The following is an 11213-nucleotide window of genomic DNA, read 5'->3' as shown; positions in this document are numbered from 1 at the left end:
ACAGTACTTTGTCACTGAGAATAGGCAACAAAATTAAGATAGAAAAACTGATGAACATTGTTTTTATTTATTTCAGTAAGCTTCCTGCAGCTTATTTTGAAAACTACTCAGTTGCCAACCTGAAAAAAAAAAAAAACCTGTGTTTGATGCTGCACAGAAAAAAGGTGTGGTGAGGCAAAACGTTTCAGAAACAAATTCTGCCATATGAAACCATTTCTATTTTATTTTAAAGAAGAATGACACAACAGCCTTTTTTCCAGTGTGTGCTTTATGGATGTGGACAACTCGCCAATTCACTAATTGACCTCAGTCTTCCCACTTATTCTTAGCCTAATTCTTAGTCTGGTTCTTAAAATGCCTGACACCCAACACTGAAGTTGACCATCTTCCTGCAGTCCCCTGCCTTGAAATTGTTTTTTCTTCTTCTCTTGAAGAGTTTTAATTGACTGTTGGGACCCCAGGGTTCCAATAGGACTTAATCATCCTGTCCAGCCTCACCTGGGACCCTTGCCAGGCACTCACATCTTCTGCCATGGACACGAGCTGCCTTTAAGCTCAGACCTAGGCAGCCCAGCTCTGCCTGAGATACACCACAGGGTGCCTATCTCCTATCCTCTATTCCTGAATCTCAGACTGGATTTGCCTTGCTAACCTTGGACATAGTACTGCCTCACCTTGTCCAATGATTTCCAGGCTGTTGACAGAAAACTACTGCTGCTGCTCCCACCATCTCTGTACACCCTGTCTGAGGATTGATCATACTTCATCAGCAGAAGTACCACCCACACTATAATCCCCCTCAACTCCAGGCGGAAGCTTGAGCTTAAATAAAGCTCTTGGACCAGCGGGCAGATGATGCTTGTGTGAGGGGTTTAGTTGAGACTCATCAGGACAAAGAAGGTCTGTTAGGCACTCAGCATCCTCACAGAGACTGAGGGTATGTGCCTGACATGCAGTCTATCCTTAGGACTGAAAAAGCTCACTAAAACCAGAAATGAGACTACTGCCAGCAGGCTGAAATTTTCTACACATGGATCCTTACCTGTACAGGAAAATCTGAAGGCATCTCTAAACTCCGAAAGGCTGGAAATTTCTTTATGCATACAGAATAGTATACCTAAAACCATGACACCTGTTTTTATCAAAACTATAATCTGGAGGAGCTCCAGTAACAGCCAAAGAAAGACACACACTGGGAAACGTGACAGTATTTTTCATTAGCAATCACTGATTATAGCTGTTACTAGAATGGCTAGTAGAAAACTCACTTTTGGCACATGTAGCAAGCCTAGTTTAATCAGATGTTAGCTCAGTTCTCCTTTCTGGTGAGGTGTGGGGAGCACTGCATTTCAGCTGCTAACTGCCAGTTTTAGCATCAAGCCTCTTACCTCTGTGTGATCTCCATTTTCTCTTCTGCCACATGAAGAAGCTACACAATCTTCAAGACTGAAGAAACTGTTTCAAAGGGACATTAAGGATGAATATTTGGGACTGGATTAGAATTAATTAAAATGCTCACAGTGAAGAAAGTGAGATTTGGAATGAATATACACCACCTTTTCTGGAGTGATTATCTTCAGCAATTTAATATGAGTACCTGCTAAAATCACGTAAGACACAACACTAAATTCTGCACAACTTTTAGCATTGATTAGGATTATGAATTTACAACAATTCGTCATTATTTACATCATGAGAAAAATGTCACTGAAAGAAACCCTTGAAAAGACAGAAGGCTGAAAGAGCAGGACCTTTGCAACAATGCCGTTCTCAGTGGCCATGGGTTTGATTTCCTGTGCTGCCACTCAAATAGCATATTATAAATTTTATCAAAGCAGTATCTGTTCTGTCATATATAAAGCTGCAAATAGAAGCAATTAGACATTTTTTGAAGGGGGTGGTTTCAAATGTCTTAAGTTGGTTAAGTCTTAACCATAGAACATTTAGAAAAACTGTTAAACTCACACTTCCAAAGGGAGGACATTAACACTGCCAGTTGCAGAGAACGAATGTATGAAATGCTCTCCTTTCTTAAGTAACCTTAAAAGGGTTTTAATGAAAAGAAACTGCAATAAAAACATGGGGAAAATGAGTAATAAGTCCTTAAATATGAAAAAAAATCCTGGTCTTTCTACTAAAAGAAGTACTTGTTTATTATAGAAATGTGGACTACAGCACAGAGGAGCTACACAGCCATATTAATGGTTTTCTTCTAACTCTCAAGGTTTAATACCATTTGATAAACCAAACTGTTAATGTTACCTCCATATTTTAAAAGATGGAATATCAGCAATATTTACAGCACTTAATTGTGACAGTCAGGAAAGCAAAAAACATGTCAAGAATACATATTACAAAATAAAAAGTATCTGATAACTTCCTAAAGTCTAAACTCAGACTGGCTCACTCCCCAAAAACCATATATCCACAGAAGGTAAGAATTATTTACGGTTTTCACCAACTTTGTTTTTACTTTGCTTGACTTGCAGCAACAATATTCAGGTCAATAAGGCACCATCCCTGCGTAGCTGTGTTCTGAAGTAATTTCCCTTGAATTTCTGCCTTCAATCTGACTAATCATTATCACTGTTTTGCACCCTGGCTCTTTGCTGATATTGTCCTTGGAAAAAACTAATCATGGCTCTTCAGCAGGTACTCAAGTACAAAAACCTGCATAGTGCTACCATGTTCACACGTGCTTTTTGTGTAACTAAAGGTATTACTACTATTAGTGAATCAGGGAAGTAATGCCACACCAGTAATGTCCTCTGAATGCCACAGATAAGGTGGACCACCCCTTTACCGACACCTCAATTACACACACTCACAAAGGATGTTTAAGGGCTACTATTCACACTTGGCAGGCTCCTCCAGTGGGATCTCATTTACACTTATTCTTGGGCAGCAAACTATTTAAATGTTCCACATTACTATTCCACATTTGTAAGCATGCCCATTTTCTCTCTTCAAACTTGGCCTATTATTATCGCTTACTCAAAAGAAACATTAAGACTCTTCTTACCCACCCACAATGGGGGCCCTGGATGACTCATCAGATAGTATTTTGTGTTCAAGAACAGAAAACAATCTGTAAACCATCAGTGCCTGCTGACTAATGAAGGAAACAGGTGTATGCTCCAAGAAGGTCTCTTGCCTATTCTGTGGCTGGGGGTGTATGAAGAGAATACGAGAAGAAACAATTCACTCATGTGGGTTTAGACATAGGTCCAAAGTAGGCAAAATAAACAACTAAATCCCAGTAAAACACAGCAGCAAAACTCTAAAAATAATTTTTTTTTCTACCAGAAAAAGATTAAAAAATCAGATGTCATGTTTAAATTTAATAAGCGAAGCAAGTTTTGAAAATAAATTCTTGCTTTATCAGCCAATTAGTTCTTGATTATAGTTTACAATTAGCTTTTAAAAAGGATCACATTGTGGTAGCCTGAGGATATATGATTAAGTGCTTAGCTCCTTGAATGTATGCGTAACAGCTAACATTGAAAATAGTTTTGCAGATTGTGTATCTGATGCCATGTTAAGTGCTTGAATCCCTAGAGCAAGGGACATTCCCATTGAGGAAAGACAGTTTTTAATTGAATCCGTAGTTTCACAGAAATTTGGATCAGTGTATCTTTTCTTAAAGTCAGGCTAGCCTCACAATTAGATCAGGTTGCCTAGAGCTATGTCCAGTGAAGTTCTGAGCATCTCCAAGGACAGAGATACCACAGTGGTCCTGCATACCTACTGTAGTGGTTCACCACCCCCACACTGAAGAATTTCTTCCATCTATCTTTTTCAAATTTCCATTTCCTGACTCCATCTTTTTTATAATCAGTCATTAGATTAGAGAACGCAGCAATTAGATCCTCCCCATTTTCCTTTTGTCTTCTCATCCCAGCTGAGAAAACCCACAGCTTCTCCTTACACATCCTTGTGCTAGACTACCCGTCTGTGTCTTTCTTCACCCAGTGGAAAATGTGGTTGTTCTGTTCTGAAAGATTGTACATGGATCAAGCACTAGGGAAGCTTACAGCATTAAGTAAACATTTTCATCCTATCCATACCAGAATAACATACATCTCTTAAAACACCCATTCGGATGTTACACAGGTTTCAGGTTATGCCCCTGAGTTAACCATATTTCTTTAGTAACTTCTATGAGCAATGTTTATTTTAGAGAGCAGCTACACCACCAGAAGATTGAAATAAGTTGGTTTGCAATAGTTTCTCAAATACTGGAAAATAGATTTTCTTCCTTTGAACTACGGAGCAGGGAGTCACCATATTTATTTTCTACAATTTCTACAGTGAAAATTTGTTATTCTTAGAGACATCTAACTCCACAGAGAGAAACAGTTTCCCCGTTTACCAAATGATTAAGTATAATAGCAGCAGGGTGCTGATCTACTTAATAATTTTGTACGGCTGGTGATAGCAAGAAATCTCTTATATTGTGCTCCAAGACCACATGAATGATAAGCATTCAGTAAATACTGAATGAGGGAGGAGAGGAAGGAGTGGGGCAGTGAGAAAAAGAAATAACCCTGAAAATAATTATATTTCTGTGACTTTTAGTAGTTTTCTGCCATGAAACTGTAGCTCTAGTGAAACTGAAACTTTAAAAATGAGAAGGAAGACAATTCTTAATATTTTTAAGTTATTTTTATGAAGTCATAGAAAATTTGTCATACTATGTGGGAGAGTGAACATCAGTCAGGAGGCAATTCAGTCATCTTCTCAGGCAAGAAGATAAGCCAGATATGACAAATAACCATTACTCAAAGTTTTTATGAATTTCAATCCCAGACAGGAATTTGAGAAACATTTCCTGGATTTTCGTAAATTGAAGTACACTAATCTCTCCAAGTGACTGGTAAGTCAAAGAATGGCTTTGATATAGTAAAGGAAGGCATCATGAACGGGTTACTCTTGAGTTGGTCGTTAGTCACTTCGGCCAAAAGATGTCTCAGAGAAATTACCAGTATTTTCTTTTAAATGTTTTACTGGTTTTTTTACTGGTTGATCTAGTTTTGTAATCAAAACTGTAATGCTATTGTACAGAAGAAAAAATACCATTGAACAAAGGTGAACTGAAAGAGAATTTCCAGGTGCCTTTATTTCTACAAAGGAAGCTAGCCCAAAACAAGCAGCACTCAGGACAAAACTGCCTTGAGGAGGTAAGTCATTCACTAGCAAAACATTAGGATTGCTTATAGACTACTAATAAGTCGTGCCACATCCTGGATTGCTACTTTCGCCATGGACAGACATGGTCATGAACAGACAGACTATAACTCCAGTAAATACCATGTGAGATATTTATGGTTTGTTCATTTTAATTTTAGCTGCTAAGGTTCTTCAGGTAGGAGCAAGTTTTTTCTGTTCCATATACAACCTAATAAATAATGGTCTTTGACAAGAATTTATTTTAGCCAATTAACACCCATTTTCTACATATCCATTTACTAAAATGTGTTTGGACAATTGGTTAACAGTTTGGGTTTTTTTCCTGCTGTGTAGTTTTCCTGAGCAAATACGCAGAACCACCCAGATGGCATTATCTTTTAAAGTCTGTGAGTCTGATATTGTTTGGTTGTTCAAGATATACAAGGACTGATATCTCACTTGGTTTTTTTATTACTGCTTTCAACTGGAATACATCTTCTAGCGAGAGTATTTTCAGGGTCTCTGAAAGTGAGGCCATGATAGTTATGATTATCAACATGGGTCTAAATATCTGTTTAGATATTAAAAGTTTAAGGAGTGCATTTATGGAGTAGAAGATGGCTCAGATCCTTAGCACCATGTACTAAGCAGAACTTTAAAGAGTTTTGCAATTAATTAGTGCTTGGATTCTCCAAGTTCAGATGTGAACTGAGCATGAAATTTGATTTGAAGAAGCAAAAATTGAACAGAACGTAATTTATTTTAGCAAACAGGTGTTAGATGTTCCTATATGGTGTCTAACATTTATACCACCTTTTTGAGTTTTCTAGGAAAAGCGTACTCATTTCTCATGTCCAGTTTGTTTCTATTTTCCTTCCAGGACTTCATTTGAAGGCAAGAAGAGGACTGGAAAGGAATTAGTATTCCAGCTAAATAGACCAAAGACATTATCAAAGAATATCATACAAGGCTTTTCCAGTTTTCCCAGTAACTCAGCTGAATATTTGCTGCATCAGACTTGGCCTACACAACTTGGGAAGACTTACGGAATATATTAAACTTACAAACGTATTTGATAGTTTAGAATACCAAAGAATGCACTTTAAGTGTACACATGTTGTGGCCTGTGGGATTATGCCTGCAACGGGCAAATGTAGTGACCTGAACTCCTTTAGAAATATGAATGTCATACATTTTCAGGAGATGTGTATTTTTAAAGTCAGTGTGACTTGGCTTGATATTTTTCTGTTCTTTACACAATAAGTATGTATTTCCATTCACAAAATGAAATAACATTCCTCATTTACATTGTGTATACCAACATTTAAAAACTGAAATAATACAAACATACATTCTTCCAACTGCTCACTCCACATGGAGGTTATGATAAGGAAAAGCTTTATTCTGAATTTAACACGTAAATAGTCTAATTATGTAACTGACAAGAGCAAAAATTTAGATTTTCTGATGATTTTCTTATCAGTTTTTGTAACATTATATTACAATATATGTAGCTTTGGGTTTTCATGCTCTCTTCTCTCCTGTTTTTACTACAGATCCATGTGAGTACACAAGCTTTCTAAGATACATGGGGGAAAACTGTCAGAGCAGCTATATCTGAAAGAATGTGCAATGCATAAAATATATGAGTAAAGGCTTTCAGTTCCTATAAAAGCAATTTTTCCTTTGGTCATTTTCAACTATAGTCCTTTTAGGCGCAATAAAAATCTACAAAAGGTGCATACAAAAAATACAGTTTTTTCTTTTTAAAATCTTTATGACCTTCATAAGGTTTTATAAGGTAGGTGTACACCATAAATGAGATATGGGATTTTTTTTTTACTTATGGTACTGACAAACATAGCCATCTGAATTTTTCGCTGCTAATTGTCATGACATTTGCCTAGGCTAACCATGTAGGTTCTATTTAAATACAAGTTTAAGATAGGACTGGATACATGGAATCTTAGAAGGATACATATTTTCTGGTCAGACGCTTATTTACTTATCAGTGTAGTTAAGACTATTTAAAATTGAAGAGAAAATAATTATCAGAGAAAAAAGATCAATGACTTATATAGCCTCTTTTCTACAATAAAACCTCCAAACTGACAGATCCTGAGCCAAATTCCCACTGAATGCAACTCCATTCACCTTATTTGAATTACTGTGGGTTATACTGGGATCTAAATTGGTCAATATATGTATGCATGTAGATCTGTAATAATCTGTGGCATCCTTCCTCTCACAAATGGGGTGAAGACACCTCTGGATGTCATCTTAACTGAGACTTAAGCCCCTATAGTACCTGATAGCTCAGTGAGACACTTAACGCTGTTTACAGGCAGTCATTCCAAAATATTTTTAATGGGTTACTGCACTTTAAAAATTGCACAGTAGTGTAACATCTTTCTAACAGATAATGGGAAATGTTTTCTACAACAAAAATCAGGGCCTCTGTACCAATGCCGGTATTATGGCAAAGGGACGACATTTTAACTTACGCTGCTATGCACCACAGTGTACCCTGTAGTAATGAAGGATAATCACATCCTGGGATGCATTAGCAAGCATTTTACCTACAGTAATTACTCCTCTCTGCTTGTGAAGCTACGTCTAGTTTAGTATGTCCAATTTTGTTCCCCTTACCAACACATAACAATAAGGAAGAAATTCTTCATGATGAGGCCAGTGAAGCACAGGAATGGTTGGAGCTTTGGAGTTCTGGAGATATTCAACCTTTGACAGGGCAAGGCCCTGAGCAATGTAATCTAACTGTAAGAGTTTGCTCTGCTTTGGGATGGGGACTGGATGAAATTACTTCAAGGAGTCCCTTCAGATATACATTATTCCATTATTTTTTTGCATTGCAGCGGTGTTGTGCAGAAACCTTGCAAAGTTTTAAACTAGTTAGCCTTGAATGGAAGGCAATCTACATGCAGTGTGGCCCACACTGTAGGAAAACCTCAAGAATGTCTGTGGTTTGTTCAGAGCATCATCCTGGGGAACTAGCTATTTTAAATATCTTCACTATGACTATGGTATACTGTAGCTAGTGGTGATGTGGCATGCCAAGGGAAACCAAGGCAAAGACAGACTATATCTGCATAGCAGGGATTCCCACAAGCCTTAATACTCCTTGGTTTGTTTGTTGGGTTTTGTTTTGGGGGGAGGGGGAGAGGGAGGGTTCTTGTTTGGTTTTTTTTCTTTTTCCTGGGTTTTTATTGGGGGTGTTTTTTGTTTGGGTTTTTTTTTCTGAACAGATCGCCCTTGTAAGATTTCCAGGCACACAAGCTAATGAGTTTGTTAGTGATATGTCTTATATCAGTAAGTACATTTTTCTCTAACAGTCTCCCTGCTGCCAGAACTTTATTTCTTTAACAAAGCTGAGAGGAAATAGCAGATGAGTTATTAGAAAACAAGGTGCTGCTCGCACAGAGACAGAATGTTAAAAGGATAAGTGAATCTGGTGGCAGTGGCTATCTGTGCACCAGCTAGACATGAAGACAGACAGTGAGTCCTGCTCATGCGAAGTCTAGACACCAACAAGAATACTGTCCAAAAGCAAAAACCACTATCAGCTGCAAGCTACATGCCAGTGTGAAAAGTAGGAGACAGAGACACATGAAATGTTAATATCTGATATCTTCATCTACTGCATTTAGAATTACCTTCTTTTATTTGTTGATTAAACCCAGGTCATTAAAAACTGAGGTGAACTTTGCTCTGTAAAATCAAGCATATGCATTTTTTAGACACACAGGAGACCACAGTAACACTTGGTCTTACCTTTCCTTTCAGGACCAGCCTTGCATGACTTACAAAGTACCCCAAACATTCACAGATCCATAAACCTCTCAAGAAGCACTAGCAAGCCCTCATTATAAGATCTTCACAGTTTGTACCGAACAAATTACTGTGTTGGTGTAAGAGTTAAAAAGGGAATAATACTGAGTGCTTTCATATAGGTACAAGAAAGGTATCATAGGTGTGCTGCAGAGCGCTTTCAACACGATCAGGAGATGGAAAAATACGCTGTGATCTTATCTTTATTGTTTGGTGCTTGGATATATTTTGTGATGCAATTTTCAAGTGGCTCCTTTTTAATGAAAATAAATAGGTATTTTCTCCCATTTATACAAACAGCAAGGATGTGAGACATCAGCAGACCAAGAGTCAGGATTTCAAGAATCCACACAGATAAAGGAGAAAAAACCAAAAAGCTACATGTTGGATACCAGCAAATTCCATCTGGAAGTGCTGTTCCAAGGAATCACTCATTTTCAGCCTCTAGAGCAGTTCAGAGGACCACTTCATTTTTAAGGCTGTGCCAATGACTGGCATCTCTGGATAAAAACAAAACCTGCCATGTCAGGGCAGGCAGGGGAGGGATGAGAAAGGTGGAATCCCATTTGCAAAACCATCTTCTTGGGATTAGCAGTGCTCCTTTTTACAGAAAGAGAAGTTTATCCTCTAGCTCTGTGTGCCACAAAAATGGTGCCACTTAAAGATCCAGAGGCCCTATGAGATGCAACGAGCAAGGTTGTACCACATTTAACTGTGGTACTAAATAATTTGTTTCTGTGATGTATTTCACAATGTTTTTTCCTATACAAAAAACTCGTATGATCATTAAGGGAAAAAAAATCCTATACCATCGTCTAATGCTGCTACCAACTGTATTCACTGTAATGCGGATTTTCAATCAAAAATCTAGACGTGCTTGTGAGACACAGGCTATCATTGTAGAACAAAGCACGTAACTAGATCCACACAGCCACGACCACAAAAATAACCTGCTGAGAATGAGAGAGCCAGCTACAGGGATGCTGCTTTATCTTAAAAAAAAATAATCTTGCTGCTGGCAAGGAAACATGAAGCTGCAGCAACACCAGATTTTTCAGGAGTCACAGATCAGTATAACGCTATATGCCTGGTGTGCGCTGAAACAGCGACATTACATGGTAGGTATCGTTCGCATTTTCAATATGGTGCAGTTTTAGTTGAATTAGAAATATTTGGATGGAAAGCCCACCTAATTATGAAAATCTCTGACGGTCTGTTGATGCGTGGAAGGTCTTTACTGCCAGCAGCTGGCCAGCAGAAATGCAGGCAGAGGTAAGAATTCAGTCTTAAAAATGAAATGACGTTATGGTATCTTAATCGCATTACACTGCATTATACGTTAATCAATTTCATTGTTGTGTCTGCAACATTTAAACTTTTATTAGCCTCTCTGGGAGTGAAAGTGACTAAGAGTTTGAATCATAGAGGAGGAAAGGATTTGCTCAGCATTGCTTTACCCCCTCTGTTTGGTTTTTAATAAGAGGACAACAGCTTCAATAATAACCGCTAAAAAGAAATTTGAATTTGATTATATTTAATATACACATATTTATCTCTCACTGGCATAAAAACAGCAACTTGAAAGCAAACCTAACATAGCACAGACAGCAACATATACATTTACAGGCAAGTAGGTAATCTGAATGTTTAGGATGTCTCCAGAAGAGCCACATAGCAACAAACAAAATTAGAGATGAATTAAAATGTGAGGCTATCAACTGGTGTTTTATGGAAAAAAAGGTCCACCATGTTTTGTAGCATAGTTATTAGAGACTATATCACATTTAATTAAAAACTGAAACAGCTAATTTAAAAGAAAAATTTAACCGCCTTTTTCTTCCCAGTGTAAATACTTTGAGCACACTTTCAACTAATTTTTCCATTCTACTGCTTACAAACACTTAAAAGAAGACAAGCTCTAAATCCAGTCGTCTGAATCATTTTAAAAAGGACTCCATTCTGTTTCAATAAGAAAATGTTAGGCACTACATAATACGAAGGCGGTGGCAGCAGCTGTGCTTTCCCTATCACAGGTTTGCAAACACATTTAATCTAATTGATGAGCTTTTGTTTAAACAACCATTGATATGCATCCTGTGATGCATATGGGTTGCAAAGACTCACAGCAACATACAATCCAAGTGATCTGCCTGTGATGCTGAAACAACTTTTATATGACTGAGAATGAAATATTAGTA

The sequence above is a fragment of the Lathamus discolor genome, chromosome Z (genome assembly GCF_037157495.1).
Source record: "Lathamus discolor isolate bLatDis1 chromosome Z, bLatDis1.hap1, whole genome shotgun sequence".
Taxonomy (NCBI): Eukaryota; Metazoa; Chordata; class Aves; order Psittaciformes; family Psittacidae; genus Lathamus; species Lathamus discolor.
Note: the sequence above shows the minus strand (reverse complement) of the source record.